The 19,964-nt window shown below is 43.6% G+C and overlaps 1 protein-coding gene across 1 annotated transcript in view; it reads right to left on the bottom strand.

The window, feature by feature from the left end:
* SORCS3 (sortilin related VPS10 domain containing receptor 3) overlaps positions 1 to 19,964 on the bottom strand; it is a 564,832-nt gene that overhangs the window by 261,816 nt on the left and 283,052 nt on the right. The gene's annotated exons all lie outside the window — the stretch shown is intronic.

Raw genomic sequence — 19,964 nt, 5'->3', positions numbered from 1 at the left:
CTACTGAGAAAACTTGTAATATGTGTACACACAGATATCCATGTATATATATTCTATTATGGGAAAGAATGTAAACTACATATACATATTTCAGATAGAACATCAGTGTGTATTTATGCTTATAGGCATGTCTGTTTCACCTGTTACCCTTTATAAATGCCATTCTTGCCAGGATTAGACTCCCCACCTTTCCAACCCAGCCCACGGTATTAAGCATATTTCTACCTGTCCTTCAAGCATCCCCAGTAATGCAACCATCATTAAGGTTAATCAGGAAAAAGAAATATTAAAAAAAACACAGAAAATAAACAACTCAAAAAGTGGGCAAAGGATTTAAATAGACATTTTTCAAAAAAATATATATATATATATAATATATTTGGTGAGAATTTAGAGAAATTGGAAGCCTTGTGCATTGGTGGTGGGAATGTAAAATGGTGCAGCTGCTATGGAAAATACTATAGCTCCTCAAAAAATAAAAAAAAATGGAATTATATATGATCCAGCATTTTCACTTCTGGATATATATACCACCAAGAATTTGAAAGCAGGGTCTTAAAGAGATATTTGTACACTCATGTTCATAATAGCATCACTCACAATATCCCAAATGGGGAAGCAACCCAAGTGTCCTCTGATGGAGGATTAGATAAACAAAATGAGCTATATACATATAATGGAACATTATTCAGTCTTAAAAAGGAAGGAAATTCTGACACATGCTATGACATAGATTAAATGTAAGGACATTATCTAAAGTGAAATAAGTCGGTCATAAAAGACAAATACTATATGATTTCCACTTGTATGTGGCACCTAGAGTAGTTAAGTTCACAGAGACAGAAAGCAGAATAATGGTTGCCAGGGGCTGGGGGAAATGGAGAATGAGATACTGCTGTTTAATAGTTCAGACTTCCAGTTTTACAAGATGGAAAGGGTTCTGGAGACCGGCTGCACAACAATGTGAATGTAACACACTGAACTAGACTTAAAATGGTGAAGATGGTAAGTTTTATGTTATGCGTATTTGACTATATTTTTTCAAAAACACAAAAAGAAAAAATATAAAATTAGATATAAGATGAGATAAAACAATGTGCTGAGAAAATTTGAAAACTAATCAAACAAACACATAAACACTACTCATCAACCATGATTTATGGAGTCTTTGTTTAATGCCAGGCTCTACTGTAAGGACTGGAAAAGAGCAATAATCAAACCGGTTGAAAACCTCTGCCCTCAGAGAGCTTGCCTCCTAGTAAGGGAGGAAAACAAACAAATCGGTAAAACATGCAGCTTATCAATCAGACGGTGATAAGTCCTCTAGCACAAAATAAAGCAGGAGAGGTCGGAAGTGCTGAAGGAGAGAGTCTGTGGTTGGAATAGTGGGGTCAGGAGAGGCCTCACTGAGAAGCGGACACTGGAGAAAGGATGTAGGAGCCCAGTGAGCTAGAGCAGAGTGAAGGAGGCAGAGTGTAAACACGGGGGCAGTAGGAAATAGGAGCACGCTGGCTCTCTCCCAAGAGGTATGCCCAGCACCGGTGGGCTCTGAGCAAGGCGCTGTGGGCTATGGCTTGGATTTTGATCCTGTCACTCTGGCTGCCACCCTGGTTGAACAGAGCATTGTGAGAGGTGAGGAATAGCAGGGGGGAAAAATCAGAGTGACCAGTAGGAGGCCACTGAAATGACCCCGATGGGAGAGGCTGACAACCTGACCTGCCATTGTGGTTATTGTGATGTGGTCCATCTGTGGGTATTTAGGAAAAGTCAAAGGGTCTGCTTACGGATTAGCACTGGGGAGTAAGAGACAGTGAGGAGTCCCATTAAAAAGTTTTATACCTGTACGTTCACTTCTGTGTTGCTCCTCATAATCAGAAATTGGAAATAACTCAAACTGTCAGATAGGTTTTTGGCCTGAACAATGGAGAAAACAGAATTGGCATTTATGAGCTAGGAAAGCTTATGGGAGGGGCAGATCGGGGGCTTTGGAAACACGGAATATGATTTTGAAAAGGCTAGGTTTCAGATACCTACTAGACATCCAGAGGGGCTGAGGAGCAGACAGTGGATGTACAAGATTATTTTCAGGAGAGTGGGCTGGCCTGCTGATAAGAATTTAGGAGATGCCAGAGTTTGAATAGCATTTAAAGATGTGAATCTGGAGGTCACAGAGACAGCAAATAGAGATTGAAAAGAGTCTGAGCGCTAAGCTCCAGCACACTGTTCAAAGGTCGAAGAGAGAAGAAGGGACCAGAAATGGAGTGTGAGAAGGAAAGGGAAAGTCCAGAGTGCGGTGTCCTCAAAACCTGGACACCAAGGAAAGAAAGTGCTATCAGGGAAGAGAGTGTTCAGCTGTGTCCAGTGCAGCTGACAGTTCCATAAGATGAGTTCCGAGAACTGACCATTGAATCTAGCGATGTGGAGGATGCCGGTGACCACGGCAAAGGCAGTGGAGCGAAGCAGGCGGGCAGGCAGTGTTGATGCAAGTGTAAATTGGCATGACCGTTCTGGAAAGCATTGTGGCAATATGCAACAAGACTCATAAATATTCATACCTTTGACCCTGTAATTTCTCTTCTAGGAATCCGTCCAAGAAAACCATCAGGGACCCAATAAAAGGCTTATGCACCTGTATGTTCATCTCAGTGTTATTTATAACAATAAAACATTGGAGACAACCCAAATATCTGATAGAAGGATTAAATAAAGTAGGCAAAATCCATTCAATGGAATATTATGCAGCTATTAAGTATGAACTCAAATAGCTTGATGACACGTGAAAAATAACCCAATGTGGAAACAGTGCATAAAAAAAGCAGATTGAAAACACATGAGATGTGATCTTAATTTTGTTAAAAATTGTTTAGAACTCATGCCCATATTTATGCATAAACAGTTTGAAGGAAAAATTCACTACATGTTAACGGTAGTTATTCCTGTGTGGCAAGATGGTGAGTAATTTTCTTTTTTTTTTTCCTTTACACGTTTCTGGGCTTTTTTCTTTACACTTTTTTTTTTCTTTATGCTCTTCTCTTTTTTCTTTACACTTATCTCTTGTTTCTCTAATATTCTGCAAAGAGCAGACATTACCTTTATAATAATGAGATGTTTTCTTTCTTTCCCTCTCTCTCCTTCTCTCTCTCCCCCCTCCCCTCCCCCAACACACACACACTCGCATTAGCCCCTTCAAGAATCCTAGCAGGGTTATGCTACCCATTGCTTGCCCTTGAGAAACCTGAGAAGCTCGACAAATACCCGTCCACGGTGTGAGCACTTGCTGCGAGGGCAGGACGGGTATGGGTGAAGGAGGGGTAGCCAGGGCACCTAGCGTAGATAGCAGCAGGAGCATCTCCCAACTCAGGGGGCAGTGGTCCTGGTGCCCTCTCTGGAGCAGGACTCTCCAATGTCCCCCCACCCATACTCTAAACTATCCAGCCCACCTTGCCCTGCTCGACGGGTCTCCCCCAGCTCAGTTCTGATCGTAATCACAGCATCTCTTCGCTACAGGAAACTCCAGGAGCCTCAGCAGGGCGTGAAAACCAAGTACGGCACGTCAGACGCTTTACAGCTGGGGCCCCCTGCTGTCCTCAGGCTTGATCTTACAACACAGCTGTAGGCTCCAGCCGGCTTCCCCTATTTTTTGTTTCAAATCACTCTGCCTACTCCTCTGACAGATCTATCTTTGCTCATGTTCCCCGCCTACCTAGAAAGCCCTGCATCTTCCCTGTCCATGCCTTCCTTCCAGGTCCACCTTGATTCCCCTCCCTTCCAGGAAGCCTCCTGAATGTTCCAGGAGAATGACCTCCACCTTCCAGGAACTCCACTGGCAAATCTGTTATCACACTTAGCAATGGTTTTCTGTTTAAAATATTTGAAATGTCATAAATACATGTATATATTTCCAGATAGTAGTTAAATTTTGTTTTCCCTCAACTTCATCTCACTTTACCACCTAGATATTGTCGACTGAAATAAACGTGCAGCCTAAAAGTTAAAAGTTATGTTTTATTTGGCAGGAGGACTCGAGCCGGGACGACAGCCTCTCAGATCGCTCTGAGGGACTGCTCCGAAGAGGTAGGGGAGGAGCTAGGATATATAGGAGCTTTACAGCAAAGACCAGGTAGTTGGAACAATAAAAGATTACTTGTTATCTAAAGAGAATCAGGCATCTCAAGTTAAAGAATTTAGTGCTTTTCTATGTATGGGAGGAAGCAAACATTTGGGCTCATTGAATTCATTTCCTTTGACAAGCACCTAGTTATCTAGGGCCAGTGTCCTGTCCTTTCTTATTCTGAGTCTGCTCAGAGGGCACCACTGTGAGTGGCTGCAGAGGCTGGGCTGCAGGCTTGTCTTCACTGGGGGGTGGCGGCAGCCACTGATGACTTGATGGTGTCAGCATTCTTTGTTTACTGATATGTTTGCAGTATTTTCACTCACATTGGAGTATTTTCGTTCACAATATTAAATTCCTTAAAGGCAGAGAGAGACACTGCTATCACATCCTCCGGTCTTCGCTGGGCTCAGTGAAGCACACGCTCAATAAAAAGCAGATGCATGGCTGAGTGAAGGTTACTCAGGGTTTCCAAGTTTGCTTGACCAAACGTTCACTGCATTGTATTTGGGGCTTACCAGTCCCCTGGCCGGAGAAGCTTGCTCTATCTCAAAAAGAACAGTCAGCAACCCTCTGCCTGAAGCACTGCCCACTGGCCGCCAGGCACTCTCAGCCCCAGCTGCGGTAATCATCCTTCAGGGCAACAGTGCTGTCACTCCAGGTTCTCTTTTGTCAACGTCTAATACAGACAAATTCATATATTGATGGCCTGATTATTTTTCTGCAAGGTGGTTTAAATCCAACATTTAAAAAAGCAAGTCTAACCCTGAGAGAGAAGAAAAAAAAGTTTCATAAAAAAAAAAAAAACCTGAAGTCTATAGGATTGGGTTGGAAGTCATTTCCATGACTTTTGTTGAATTATTTGTAATGTTTCGCTGTGGTTTGATCTGATTTGTCTGTTTTGTCTTTCTCCACCTTGGGAACACTAAAAAAAAGATGCAAACCCAGGCAAGTACTCATAAGATCCGATGGAGGGGGCTGAGACACAGGTCTGAGGGGATGAAGGCATGGCATTTGGTACAATGTTGTTGTGAACGAAAAATATTGCAAACCGTATCAGTAAACAAAGAATGCTGACACCATCAAGTCATCAGTGGCTGCCGCCACCCCCCAGTGAAGACAAGCCTGCAGCCCAGCCTCTGCAGCCACTCACAACGGTGCACTCTGAGCAGACTCAGAATAAGAAAGGACAGGATACAGGCCCTACATAGCTAAGTGCTTGTCAGAGGAATGAATTCAATGAGCCAATGTTTGCTTCCTCCCATACATAGAAAAGCACTAAATTCTTTAACTTGAGATGCCTGATTCTCTTTAGATAACAAGTAATCTTTTATTGTTCCAACTACCTGGTCTTTGTTGTAAAGCTCCTATATATCCTAGCTCCTCCCCTACCTCTTCGGAGCAGTCCCTCAGAGCGATCTGAGAGGCTGTCGTCCCGGGTCGAGTCCCCCCGCCAAATAAAACATAACTTTTAACTTTTAGGCTGCGTGTTTATTTCAGTCAACATTGTCATAGGCACAGATAATAACCAGGTGTATTGGGTAAGGTTTTGAAAAATATCAAACTAGTTGAATCAAGATCAGCCAAATTGTTCGCTGTGTCGAGCATCCAACCTGCTACTGTGCACATTTGGGGCCACAGAGAAAGCCCAGAGCTGAGTCACTGCTTAACATCCTAAAATCAGAAAGGCAATGACTATACGAAGAGATAAAGAAAAAAAATTCTCACCAGCATGCATAACATCTACCACAAAACAAACCTAATTTATAAGCATCTTGCTGAAGCTGCGGGGGAGGAAGATCCTGAAAAGATTCTAGTGCACAAGGGATGGTAAACGGAAATTAATTGCACGGTACCCATTACGAGTAATTTAAGAATTGCAGATTGTCACTGATACAGTATTTATTTAGTGTGCTATCTTTAGTATTTCATTTAGCGAACATTAAAAAAAAGGATGAGGGCTTTCATAAGTTCATCTGCTAATCTTATTTTTCCCATTGGATCTCAAATTCATCATACGAGAAGCTTTCAACCTAGGCAATTTTCAGGGACCTAAGCCTTTTAGGATTAGCTGTTTGGGAATGATTATTTTAGTTAAGAGAGGCAAGACAACCATTAGGTTATCCTGAGGAAAACCATCAGGAGAGTAAATATGGTTGGAAATAGCCTACGTCCTGGTCTGGTTGGAAGAGACTATGCAGCTGAGGTCTTCATTAGCACTGGGAGCAAGGTCACTACATGCTGGGAGCACCCCTGGCCCAATAAGAATGATGATCATGTGAACATGAGTTAGAACTCAGTCCTCACCCACACTTGCAAGGGGTAAGGGAGGGACTGTGAAGGAAAAATACTGCAAGCCTCTAGGAAACATCAGTAAGCAAAGAATGCTGTGGCCATCAAGTCATGAGCTGTTACCGCCACCCCCAACAGTGAGTGGGGGGACTCAGCATGCAAGCGAGCAGGCAGCCTGGCCTCTGCAGCGGCCCCCAGTGGTGCCCCCTGAGGACATGAAAGAACAGGACACTGGCCCTAGACAGCTTGGTGCATATCAAAGGAATGATTTCAATGAGCCCAGCCCTTTGTGCCTTCCCATGCGTAGAAAAGCTTTAACTTGAGATGTCTGGTTTTCTTCAGTTAACAGGTCATCTTTTAATGTTCCAACTACTTGGTCTTTGTTGTAAAACCACTATATATCCTGGCTCCTCCCCTGCCTCTTCAGAGCAGTCCCTCAGAGCCATCTGGGAAGCTGTCATCCCAGGCTCGAAGGGGTTCCACTCCACTGAATAAAACACAAGTCTCAACTTTTGGGCTGTGCATTTATTTCAGTCAACAGTGGCACTGCAGTTTATACTTGTCCAAGCCTTTCCACAGCTGTTTTCCCCTCCATCCTCACTCTGCTCTCCTAGGAAGGCAGGGTGGGGGTTATTACCCACTGTACTGGTGTCCTGTGGCTGGAAACAAATTACCAGAAGCTTAACATCTTAAAATAATATAATTTTATTATCTTATGGTTCTAGATGTCAGACGCCCCAAATGGGTCTCACTGGGGTGAAATCAAGGTGTCAGGAGGTCTGCATTCCTTCCTGAAGGTTCTAGGGGAGAATCTGTTTTCTTGCCTTTTCCAGCCTGTAGAGGCTACCCCCACTCCCTGGTCCAGGGCCCCCTTCCATTTTCAAATACAGCCACGGCCAGTCCAATCTTTCTCATATCACATCACTCTGATTTTTCTTCCCTCTTACAAACTGTCTACTTAAAAAAAAAAGTACAACCTAAAAGTTGAGAATTACGTTTTATTCGGTGGACTTGCTGAGGACCTCAAGCCTGGGAGGCAGCCTCTCAAGGTCGTTCTGAGGGACTGCTCTGAAGAGGTCAGGGAGGAGCCAGGATACACAGGAGTTTTTGCAACAAAAACCAGGTAGTCAGAACATCAAAATATTACTGTTCACTTAAGAAAAAACAAACATCTCAGGTTAAGGAATTTAGCGTTTTTCTGTGTATAGGAAGATGCAAGCGTCTGGGCTCACTGGAATCATTTCTTTTGTTAGAGCAGGCAGAGAGCTAGATTTGAGCAGAGAAAGGGGGGCACAGGCCAAGTGGCAGGAATTGGGCAAAAAGGGGGGCACGAACCAAATGCAGGAAACCACACATCATGCAAACAACAGGGATCCCTGGGCAGAGAATGAAAAGCAGGAACCTCTGGGCTGATAAGCGGTCACACCTTTTGGATTAACAGGAGGCCTGGAGGCTGACAAAGAAAGGTGAGAAAGGCAGGAATCTCCAGTGTCTGAATGTAACCTTTGCTCATTATGCCCTCATTTCAATAAAATTAGCCTTGCAGATTAGAAGTACCCATCATCCACTGATGCCACCACACTTCTGATCCAGACTGAATAAGGAAAAAAACCCCTCCTCCTGTCGGGAAGGTGGAGTTGGATGAAAATCAGGGAATAGACCCTTAACCCTTCCTTCCCCAATGAATATTCCGCCCATTTATTTTTACTCTCTATGTAACCAACCTGCCAAAGAAACTCAAGGCAGCTGCTCACCTGAGCCGCTCTCCCCTTGAGAGTGTGCTGTCCATCTCTTAATAAACCCTAACTCTACTTTCTTCACCTCCCCGGCTCATCTCTGAGTTCTTTCTGCGACAGGACAAGAACCCTGTTGCTGGCAACACTCTGACATGCACCTGAGCGATCCAGGGCCAGGGTCCTGTTTTTCTCCCTCCTGGCTCCCCTCTGGGGGCACAGTCAGCCTGATGGTTTGATGGCCTCAACATCCTTTGTTTACTGACATGCAGGTGACACTGCTTGTCCACAGCACTTTTAAGGACCCTTGTGATTACAATGGCCCACCTGGAAAACCCAGAGGGTTCCCTGGCAAGTTTGCCAGGCAGGTACTCTCTGTAATGATCCACCATCCTGTGCCAGGCGGTCCCCAGACAGGCAGGGGAAGGGAGAGCCACAAGATCAGTAAAATAGTCTAGTGTCAGCTGATGAACAACCTTAATTCCGTGGAGAACTCTAATCCACCCTTGTCATGTAACCTCACATGGCCACAGAGCGGGATGTTTTGGGGAGGCTGTTTCTCCTGCCTAGCACACCCCGTCCTAGAGGCAAGGAAGTGCCCAGCCCGCTCTGAGCGATTTGCTGAAGGTCACAGCTGGTCACCAAGTGTGAAAACTGGGGCTCAAACTCAGAACTTGACCTCCCACATTGAGCGCTTTCTCCTTGCTGTGCTCTGTCTCCGCGACACAGTGAAGAAGGGCGAGGACACAGCAAGGGAAGGACAGAGAGAGTGCAAACAGAAGTGCGGGGAAAAATCAAACAGAGCAGGAGAGTCTAGGAGGCTTTTATCCCTCAGGTCTCTGTCCACCACCCTCCCTCTTTTGTTTCCATCCCTTCCGTGGCAAATTTGACCCCATTCTCCCCAAACAAAAGAACCCTTGGCAGTACGGGTGTGTACTGGTTTTTTTTCCCCCTCTTTGGGGCTTTTTAGGGTGTTTGGTTGTTCTGTGTTGCTTCCTCTCTTTCCCAACGTGAAGCAGGAGGGGAAGGGACAGAGAGGTAGCAATTTTGCCAGGCAGGTATTCTCTGTAGTGATCCATCATCCTGGGCCGGGTGGTCCCCAGACAGGCAGGGGGGAGAGCGCCACAATAGCAGTAATAAACAGAGAAGAAGGCCTTCCAGGTAACAACTTAATGAGGAGCCCGGCTGCCTCAGCCAGGGAGGGTGGGGAGACCAGGAGAGGAAAGACTGAAGCGGTGAGAGATGGAGGTGCCCAACGGATGCGGCTTTGTAATTTGCCCTGGTTACTGTTGGTGTGTGTGTGTGTGTGCATGTGTGCGTGCGAGCGTGTGTGCATGCGCGCTCCCCTCACTGCTCAGAGGCAGAAAACACCATACACACCCTCACCAGCTCTGTGTTGTTAAGGATGGAACAGTGCATTTGTCAAAAGGTCAGACTGCCACTTCCGATTCCAAAGCTCGCAAAGGATCCACCCCTATGGTGATTTAGATTAATCGCTTCTCATTAAGAGCCAATAAACAAGCTACATTGAAAGACCTCCTCTCAACCACAGCCCACTGTTGTGGGGTGGAATTGCCCAGGGGGAGAGTGGAGACACAACAGAGAGTTGTCAAGTGTAATTTATAGGTTTTTAAGATCTAATCATTTTCTATAATATTAGATTAAATGACAGTCTATATTAAAGAGGAAATTACATTTCACCTTGCTTTCTTCCCTTCCCCTCCACCCCTTTTCTAGCTAGGGTTTTCAAAGAGCTCTAATCCCACAGCAAAGGGCCAGAAAACACCCTTGACAATGTACTTGACAAGGATCAGCCAATGGGCTTCCCTGCACCAGGAAGTCTGTCCAGAGAAGCAGGACAAGAGAAAAATAGGAATATTCTCTTATTTGAGCCAGCTCCATCCAGGGCCCCAACAAGTCAGCTCCCCTCACTTCAGTGAGAGCTGTGTCACCTTAACCTCTGCTCACCCTCACCGCAGCTCCAGAGTATTTATTCTGGTATCTGGTATCTGTAAAGAGAGACCTTCCAGAATCTCGTTTGGATTAGATTTGGAATCAAACAGCTCTTGCTTTTTCATTTAGTGATTCGGTCACGTGGTGGTCAGTCATGCACTCACACTCACTTCTTGAGGCTCTATGTGCCAGATTCTGGGATGGGCATGGGAGAAACAGGATGCATAAGATGAAACTCAAATCCCATCTCCATGTAGGAGCTCACTTATTAGCTCCTTGACTTCAAAGCTTTAGTTTTTCTCCACTTGTAAAAGCAAAAACACACGAGCACCCACCACCAGCATCGTTAGTGGGAAACTCCAGACACATCCTGGCAAACTCAAAAGTCAGGGCTTTTCCTTCCCTTCTGCTCCCCGCAAGGTTGAGAACGGCTGTTCTCAATTCAGAGGGGGACAGATGCAGAGAATCAGTTTGCAGAAGAAGGGTGGTGTGGGACGTCACTCGGGTTGCACAGCTGAGGTGTGTGGAGTAAAAACAAACATGTAAAGGTCGCTGCCCACGGTTGTAGCAGGACAGGTCTGAAGCCCAAAGCACAAGAAAGGAGCGGTGGGCCAGTCATCCATCACTGAGCGTGCGTGGGATACACAACGGCAGATTACAGGGAGCCAACTTGTTGGTCTGGAAGTCATGGTCCTTCACTCACAGGTCCCAGCAGAACTTTCCAACCCCATGTCTGCAGGATGCCTAGACCCTTGAAAAGAATCCCCCAGTTCACTCTTCCCCAAACACCCCACTTGGCCACCTCCAAGCCACTGCTGAGCCCATTCCTCTCTCTATTAAGTTTTCCTTTATATTCTATGTGCCTAAACCCTGTCTGTCTTTAAGGCCATACCCAAAGTCCTCTAAGAAATCTCCATGGATTCCTCCCTTTTCACGCCATAGTGCTTTGTACAGCTTACAACTACTTGCTTAAATTACAGTAAAATATATTATGCAGCCATAAAAAAGAATGAAATAATGCCATTTGCAGCAACATGGATGGACCTAGAGATGATCATATTAAATGAAGGAAGTAAGACAGAGAAAGACAAATATCAAATAATGCTACTTATATGTGGAATCTAAAAGAAAAAGATACAAATTTTATTTATAAACTAGAAATAGAGTCATGGTCATAGAAAACAAACTATGATTACCAGGGGGAAAGGGGACGGGGATAGATTAGGAGTTTGGGATTAACAGAAACACTACTATATATAAAATAGATAAACAAGGACCTACTGCATAGCATAGGGAACTATATTCAATGTCTTGTAATGCACTGTAATGGAAAAGAATCTAAATATATATATGTATGTATATATGTATACCTGACACTAACATTGTAAAGCAACTACACTTCAATAAAAATAAGAATCAAAAAAAAATTTTTTTAACTGTAAGTTCTTTCATGGCAGGGAGATTTCCTGCATCGCTTTATCCCCCTCAGAGTCCAATGTAGTGTCTTTCAGAGGGAGCTCCAAAGACCAAGGCTTTGCTCCACGGTGCCGGCATTTGTGAACTCAGCCAAAAGGGGGAGCCACTGCGTCCCTGCAGGAGCCCTGGATGAGGGAAAGGACTAGATGGCACCTAAGGCTTCTGTTCACAAGGGGCACTGGTCCCCTCCACTCTCCCTGCATTCATCACCCAAAGCGAGTCGGATGGCTAAGCCTGCTCTCATTGAGGTGAAGTGTACAATCCTCCGGCGGGGTCGGGGGGAAGGACCCCAGTGGCAGAGTGGAGGCAAGGAATATTTTGTCCAAATAATACACCTAAATTCCACTCCTAGATATATACCCAAACAAATCAAAACCAGATGCTCAAACAGATAGGTGTACATTCACGTCCATAGCAGCGCTGTTCACAAAATGTAGCCAAAACACGCAGAAACAATCCAAACATTCAGCAACAAATGAATGGATAAACAAATTTTGGTACATATACATGGACCATGATTCAGCCATAAAAAGGAACGAAGCACTGATAATGTGCCACAATATGGATGAGCCTCAAAAATATTATGCCAAGTGAAAGAAGCCAGTCATAAAAGGTTACACACTGTATGACTCCATTTATATGAAATGTCCAGAATAGGCGCGTCCATAGAGACAGAATGTAAGTTGGCAGTTCCCAGGGGCTGGGGTAGGGAGGAGCGGGAAGTGACTATGTCACAGTTACAGGACTTCCTTTTGGGTGATGAAATGTTTTGCAACTAGATAGAAGCAGTGGTTGTACAATGTGACGAATGTATTCAATGTCACCGAATTGTTCACTTAAAAATAATTAACTTTATGTTAGGTGAATTTCACTTCAATTAAATAAATAAAATTAATTCAAGTAAAATAAAAGAAAATAAAATAATGAAATAAAATAAAATAGAATAAAATAACTGTGGCCAGCGCCGGGTGGCTCCAGCCTCCCTCGCTCATGCCAAGAAAAACTAGGATGACAATGTGACAACATTAAGCTGAAGGTACTAGTCAGCACAAAACTAATTCCCACCTGGCTTGTAAAGTGACTAGTCTCCTAACAAACTCCTCTGCTTCATGAAAAGTAATAAGAACACAGTCGGTCTAAACAGGTCCCACAGATCACGACCCTCAGGGAAGCCTGAACAGCCAACTACTGGCCGCTGAGTCTTGTCACTGGTCTGCTTTCTCCCCGTGATGCCCAATTGCAGCTCAGGTTGCAGCCCATAAAGAAGCCACACGTCCTGCTGATGTAAGCAGCAGTTCCAGGTGGGCGACCCCTCCCAGGAACAAATCCCATTCTAATCGCCTCAAGCTTCCACTTCCTATTTCTTAAAAATTAACATTACCAACAGGTTTAATTAACAAGCAGGGGCCCCTTCATGCCTAAATACCATGCTTGAATGCGCTCATTTTAAAGGATGGTGTGCAGGTGCTTGCTTTATACAGCTTTATGAAGCATGTGTTATAAAAGTATCTCACCCATACGGCTTTTTTATACCATGGCAGCCCGTTCAATTCAATCCCGTAAAATCCAAGCAATATCTAAGTGTTAAAGGTGACTTTCACTATGATATTTATTATTGGATAATGAAAAATGGGACAGGTAGCCTTCAAGCCACCAGATGATGGAGTGAACCATGTCTCTTCTAAGCTTTTAATGATAGGACCACCATATTTCCTGAAAATGACACAAATCCTAAGAGTCCCTTTTGAGATTTCCCTCTTGGCAGCATGAATTTTCTTAACAGTTTTTATTTGTTTTGTGCGTTTTTTGCTTCCTAGAGATCAAATCCAACATCAATCGGAGGAAAAATCAGTTAAATATTTGTATCTGCCTTCTCCATCAGACTGGACATTTTTAAGAAAACCTTGTCCTTCCCATCTGACCAAGAGTTCCCTAAGACTCTTGGTTGCCTCTTGTGGTAAATACCCCTATAGGACCCGATAAAGAGAGCTTTCAGAACACAATGGGAATTTATTCCATGTCTCTATTCCCAACTCTGGATCCTCTTGGGTCCTGTGGCCCATTACTATTATAACTAGTATGTTTATTGTCATTTATTGCCCCGTATGTTTGTGTCCTCCGCAGACTGTGACATCTCTGAGAAAAGCGACTATGTCTGACTTACCTTTCTTATCCCCCGCATTCAGCACCGTATTTGGTATGTTGCAGATGTTAATAGATGTATCTGAGTGAGCTAATAGCTAACCAACCCTGAGAAAACTATTATAGAGCAAGATCGTCCATCAAAACTCTCTCAATATACAGTTGAGGGCACATGAGAGATTCCACGATCTCAAATCCCCACTGTATCAATGATATCATTGTTTGCTAATAGTGGCACCTTAGAAAAGACCATGTGAATCATCTGAAGTGCTTGTTAAACACTGCATCTTCCTGGGTGCTACTGCAGACATCCTGAATTGAGATTTCCGACCCAGGGAGCAGAGCCCTGAATCTGCCTTAGAACGAGCTCCCAGATTATTTTAATGTAGACTCATTTGTGAGCACCGCCTATTTAGAGTGTTTGCTAACAAGGAAAACAATATTTCTCCAAGTCCTTGAAGAACAGACGTAACCTGCCAGTGCCCAACAGCCCTCCTTCTAGGAGGTGGCCATGGAGAATTTGAAGAACTCACACTAAGTAAAATGGAGCGTGAAATGCAAATGCAACCTTCATCACGATGGGTCAGTCTCCCTGGACTCGATGGGAAATCGGAGGCTGCAGGAGAGAAGGATGTGGCACTAGGGACAGAGCCAGTCACAAGATGGGAATCAGGGCAGCATCTGTTAACACCCTTCTCTGAACAGCCTTTAATCCCCACTACTCTGTCAGACGAGGGGTCCCCAAATATCCCTTTTGTACCTTCGCTAACTTCACAGTCTGCTCCTAGATGTTAGGTGATTTTCCCCCTGAAGAGCCTACGTTTTAGGCGTTTTAAACACCACCCATTTACATAGTCGGAAAGAAATTTGCTTCAACTGTGGAGCAATGAGCTGCTGCTTTCAGGTGGTACATTTAGTTCCCAGAATAGAAATGAGCAGGAATTAGCCATCCTCTCTCCTCATTAACAGGCAAGAGTTGCCGTTCCTGCTAGTTTACATCATGCAAACACAGCTCTAGCTATGCCCGGGCTGTCATGCTGAGCTTAAGGTGACATCAGAGGGGAAGAAATAAAAGGATCTGGTGTCAGTATGTACATGCGTTTAGGCTGCAGAGGCAGGCACACAGGGATGGAAACTTGAATCTGATCAGAAAAGAGTAAGCACAGCCCTCGACTCAGTCCCGAGGTGGGAAACGAGAGGGCCGTCAGCACTGGTTCCTGCACTGTGGTTTAATACAGACCCCATCCCTGCACCCTGCACGTCTAGACCAGAAAGGGCCAATTTTAGACTAATAGGCACCAATACCATGCTGTTTGATTACCACGGCTCTGTAGTATTGTCTGAAGTCTGGAAGGCATAGTCCTTCAGCTTCATTTTCTTTTCTTAAGTATTGCTTTCGTGATTCTGGGTCTTTGGTGATTCCATATAAATTTTAGGATTACTTGTTCTAGTTCTGTGAAGAATGACCTGGGTGATTTGATAGGGATCACGCTAAATCTATAGATTGCTTTGGAGAGTATGTCCATTTTAACAATATTAACTCTTCCAATCCAAGAACATAAGATACCTTTCCCTTTCTTTAAATCATTTTTAATTTCCTTAATCAATGTTTTATAGTTCTCTACATATAAATCTTTCACCTCCTTAGTCGGATTGATTCCTAAGAACTTTATTTTTTTGATGCAATTTTAAGAGGGATTTTTAAAAATTTCCTTTTCTGATGTTTCATTGTTCATGTAAAGAAATGCAAGAGATTTCTGTATGTTAATCCTGCTACCTTGCTGAATTTGTCTGTCAGCTCCAGTAGTTTTTGTGTGGAGTCTTTAGGGCCCAGCAACCCCACCCCTGGGCATATACCCAGAGGAAACTCTAATTCAAAAAGATAACATGCACCCCAATGTTCACAGCAGCACTGTTTACAATAGCCAAGACATGGAAACAACCTAAATGTCCATCAACAGATGACTGGATAAAGAAGCTGTGATATATTTATACAATGGAATACTACTCAGCCACAAAAATAGAATAAAATAATGCCATTTGCAGCAACATGGATGGACCTGGAGATCATCATACTAAGTGAAGTAAGCCAGAAAGAGAAAGAAAAATATCCTATGATATCAATTATACATGGAATCTAAAATAAAGACACAAATGAATTTATTTACAAAGTGGAGACAGACTCACAGAGGGGAAGAGGGTGAGGAAGGATAAACTGGGAGTTTGGGATTTCCAGATACTAACTACTATATATAAAATAGATAAACCAGAAGATCCTACTGTATAGCACAGGGAACTATATTCAATAACTTGCAATGGCCTATAATAAAAAAGAATATGAAAAGGAATACGTATAAATGAATCACTATGCTGTACACCAGAAATTAACCCAACATTGTAAATCAACTATACTTCACTTAAAAACAAAGACTAAGGGGAGAAAAACATACAGTTTAAAGCAGTGTGTTTCAACCTTGAATATGCTCATGAATCCCCAAGGATCTTATTAAAATACAGATTCTGGTCCAATAGGTAAGGCGAGGGGGTATGAGATTCTGACTTCTAACAAGCTCCTAAATTAAGCCAATGCTTCTGGGTCTGCAGACCACACACTTTGAGTAGTGAGGACTTACAGGAAGTAAGAGCTATGAGAAATAGCTGGTGTAGAGCTGTAGCTCTCAGACTTTAGCGTGCATCGATTAACCTGGAGGGCTTGTGCGACCCCAGATCGCCCGGTCACCCCCCCACAGTGTCTGACTCAGGAATTCTGGGATGGGTCTGAGAATCTGCATTTCTAGCAAGTCCTCAGGTGATGCAACGCTGCAGTTCAGGACCCACACTTGAGAGCCACTGGTGCAGCAGGACACTGGACATGGAATCAGGCAGAACCGGATTCAAATCTCACTGTGGGGCTAACTTGCTGGGCTCTGAACCTGGTATAAATGGGGATAACAATACCTGTTGGTTGGTTAGTTGGTTTGAGTGAGACTTAAATGAGATAACGAGCATCAGCTGTTTAGCACAATTTGTTAGATGCTCCAAAATGGACAACAGTGAACTTCCTTCCTATTGCCAAGATTAGCCAGAAGGAAGAATGGCTGAATTATAAAAATATCCTGGGACGTGGCTGCACATTAGAAGGCTGCACATCAAAGGCCAGCTTTGCCCAGGAGTCACGGTAATTCTGAATCTGGGTATTGTGTCGGCTTTGATTTACCCATCTCTGACCTTTCACCTCTGACACATAGACGGCTCGTTAAACCTAATTGATCAGTATTTATTTAATTGAGTCTCACACCATGCAAGGCGGTGTGAAAGGCGCCTCTGAGACTGGAAATTGAGCAAGGTGGTTTCTGCCCTCGAGAAACTTTCAGTCTCATAGGGGACATTCAGTCCTAAGTAGTATAAACTTATGGGCCTGTTATTTGCCAGACATTTCATTGGGAATATGCAAGACAGAATATATATGTAAATATAGTGAGTAGCATTAGTGATAGTGAAGACTAAGAAGGAAATTATCTGTAAATAGTGAAGATAACCAGAAAGTGTAAGTAGTTCTAGTGCCCACTGTAGATGTCGGAAGGGCTCTGTACAGGAATGACTCTTCCTCTATAGACAGGAAGGTCAAAAAGGTCGGCTGTCTTCAAAAACATATTCAACTCAAGATGCTCCTGTTACACCATCACTTTACTGAAATCATTTATATTTAAGACCCACCCCCTTACTGAGAGGCCAGTATTTACATATGATGTGTAGGTTTAAACTTTACTGTAGATAAGAATCATCTGGAAACCTTGATGGAACTCTCACCACCCGTGCTGCATGCTCTGGAGATGCTGAATCTGGAGTTCTGAAGTAAAAACATTAACTACCCCTCTTTGTTCCCAAGGCAGCATTTCTCCAGTCTGAGCTTGGAGGAAAATGTTGCTTTTCCCTCAGCCACTGAAACAAGCCCTTCTATTCAAATGAAAATTTCCAGCAGGTTTTCTCCAAAACCAATTTATAATACATTTTTGTAACTAAACCAGGTCTATAAAAATAGCCTGAAAATCATAATCATAATCATAATAGCTAATATTCCTTGTTCTTGCTACGTGCCAAGTTGTATGCTAAGAATTTTTTGCATGCAGAGCTTCATTTAACCCTTGTTAGGACTCTTTATTAACCAGTTTTCAGAGAGAAAGGTCCAGTAAGGTAAAGAAATAGACAAGATCTACAGCCAGGAAGCAATGCTGCAGAAACAAAAATCCATATTTCTATCCCCTAAACACACTACTGTATTCTGTCCTAAGATTAGCATTTTTATGTCAAAAAAAAAGGCAACAGGCAGTATCCCACTGGCTGTGGGTAGTCAGCACACATGGCTTCATTTCAGAGGGTGAGATTTTGAAAAGGACCTCAAATGAGGTAGAAGGGTAATAGGAAATAGGGCAGAAGGGTGTAGCAAAGAGGGGCACAAAGGTATAAAGGAAGGTGGGGGCACTCAGAGGAGTCCTGGCTTCTCTAGTCTGCTGGCTATTACACTTTATTTTTGCCCCACCTTCACCTTTTCTCTCAGTGCCCGGCTTCTGCCTCTGCATCTTAGATTGATGCTTTCCGCGACTCTCCTGACACCCTTGCAGGTAGGCTCATGCAGCTTAAGCCAAAACTGCACAGAAGTTAAACCTGTGTAGATCGAATCTTATTCCTCCACTGACTCATTACCATTTCACTTCAAATTGATATTCAATGTACAATTGAAACTTTCTCTCCTCGAGGTTCAATGCCAAGTGGCTAATGATCTGTGAGAGAGCGGTGAAATACACCAACGTACTGACCAATAAGTTCACTATTTGCCCTGCCGCTCCCTCCTCCATACGCACAGAAACTCAAAGCCCACCTACCTCACCATTCAAAATACTTATATTGTGGCTCTTCTTAAAGGGAACACGAATTTAAGCACACACTCGGTTCTACTTAAAAAGCCACACTGCACAAAGATCCAAAACCAGGCCAGGTTGCTGCTCTAAGGTTCCCTTTATTACATACGTATGTGAAAGGGAAACAGAATATACTTATAAAACGCTTCAAGAAGTTCCAAGAGACAGCATCAAATTTCCTAAGAAGAAGATGGAAGTCATACTTAATTTCTTTTCTTAATACTCCAGTACTTTGAACCCCTAAGAGAATGCCGTCTCTGTTAAAGTCTTTCACTCTCTTATGGGAAAAAATAATTCAGTGCATCTATCATTCTCTTGAACTGCCAATTCAAACTAAAAGCCTGACTTCCCAGGCTTGAACTACTTTCAAAACTATTTCACTTTCCCTAGGGCATGTAAGCAAAAAACCTCCTTCCACCGCCGACGTCTCCCCACTGATGCCCAAACACAAACACAGTATCTGTGGAAAACATAGCAATTTAAAGACAAAGCAAACATAGCAATTTTAAATAAAGCCAACTCTTAATTTTCTGCCTCTGGAGTGGGGTGGGGATTATGTGTGCTACAGAGACCTATTAATTTTTTAAACATGGAAAAAAAAAAAAACTTGGCTTTTGCTATCAAAGCTTGGTTATTCATACCATGGAGAGAACTTGGAGGGGTATGTAATCCCAAGTAGTGACTAATCAAAACATTTATTCTTTTTCCTGTACATTCTGGATGGTGGTCTTTTCTGTAACAAATCAGCTTGAATTAGCTTGGGCTACTGTTAGCATGGATTCGCCTTCCTTGACAAGGTAAGTAATACTTAGTGGGTGGCTGGGAGGAATGAGGGTGGCAGGTAATGGGACAGGGAGAACAGTGGCCTATAATTAAATACTTTGCACAGACACAATTGTGAATAACCAACGCTGGGGTAACGGAGTTGCCTGCCCCATTTGATTAACTCCTAAAAAGAGGTGAATCTGACCTTTGCTCATTCACTCCCTGCATGTCCTTCCTCTTGAGGAGGCGTCTTCCATTCAAGACTCTTCCTTTGGACCCATGGGGCAGCTTAAGGTCAATGAAGAGGAAGACACTGACAGACATCAATCTAGAAAGTCAACCGCATGAGGACAGGGCTATATTTGGGGTTTTAGATACTGGGTCCCCAGGCCTGACATCCTGAAGATGCTGTGAATTAATCCATATGCCAACTCAGTTCCCAGCTGGACTACTTCTCTTGTGTCAATTCCTCATTCCATTCCACTGGCCTCCACACCTGGCCTCGCCCGTCTCTCTATCACCACCCTCCATACCCACCCTGTCTTTACAGTTTTCACGCCCAACTGGATGTCA

This window comes from Camelus dromedarius, chromosome 8, assembly GCF_036321535.1.
Source record: "Camelus dromedarius isolate mCamDro1 chromosome 8, mCamDro1.pat, whole genome shotgun sequence".
NCBI lineage: Eukaryota > Metazoa > Chordata > Mammalia > Artiodactyla > Camelidae > Camelus > Camelus dromedarius.
The sequence above is the reverse complement of the archived record's forward strand: the minus strand, read 5'-3'. Positions and strand labels throughout refer to the sequence as shown.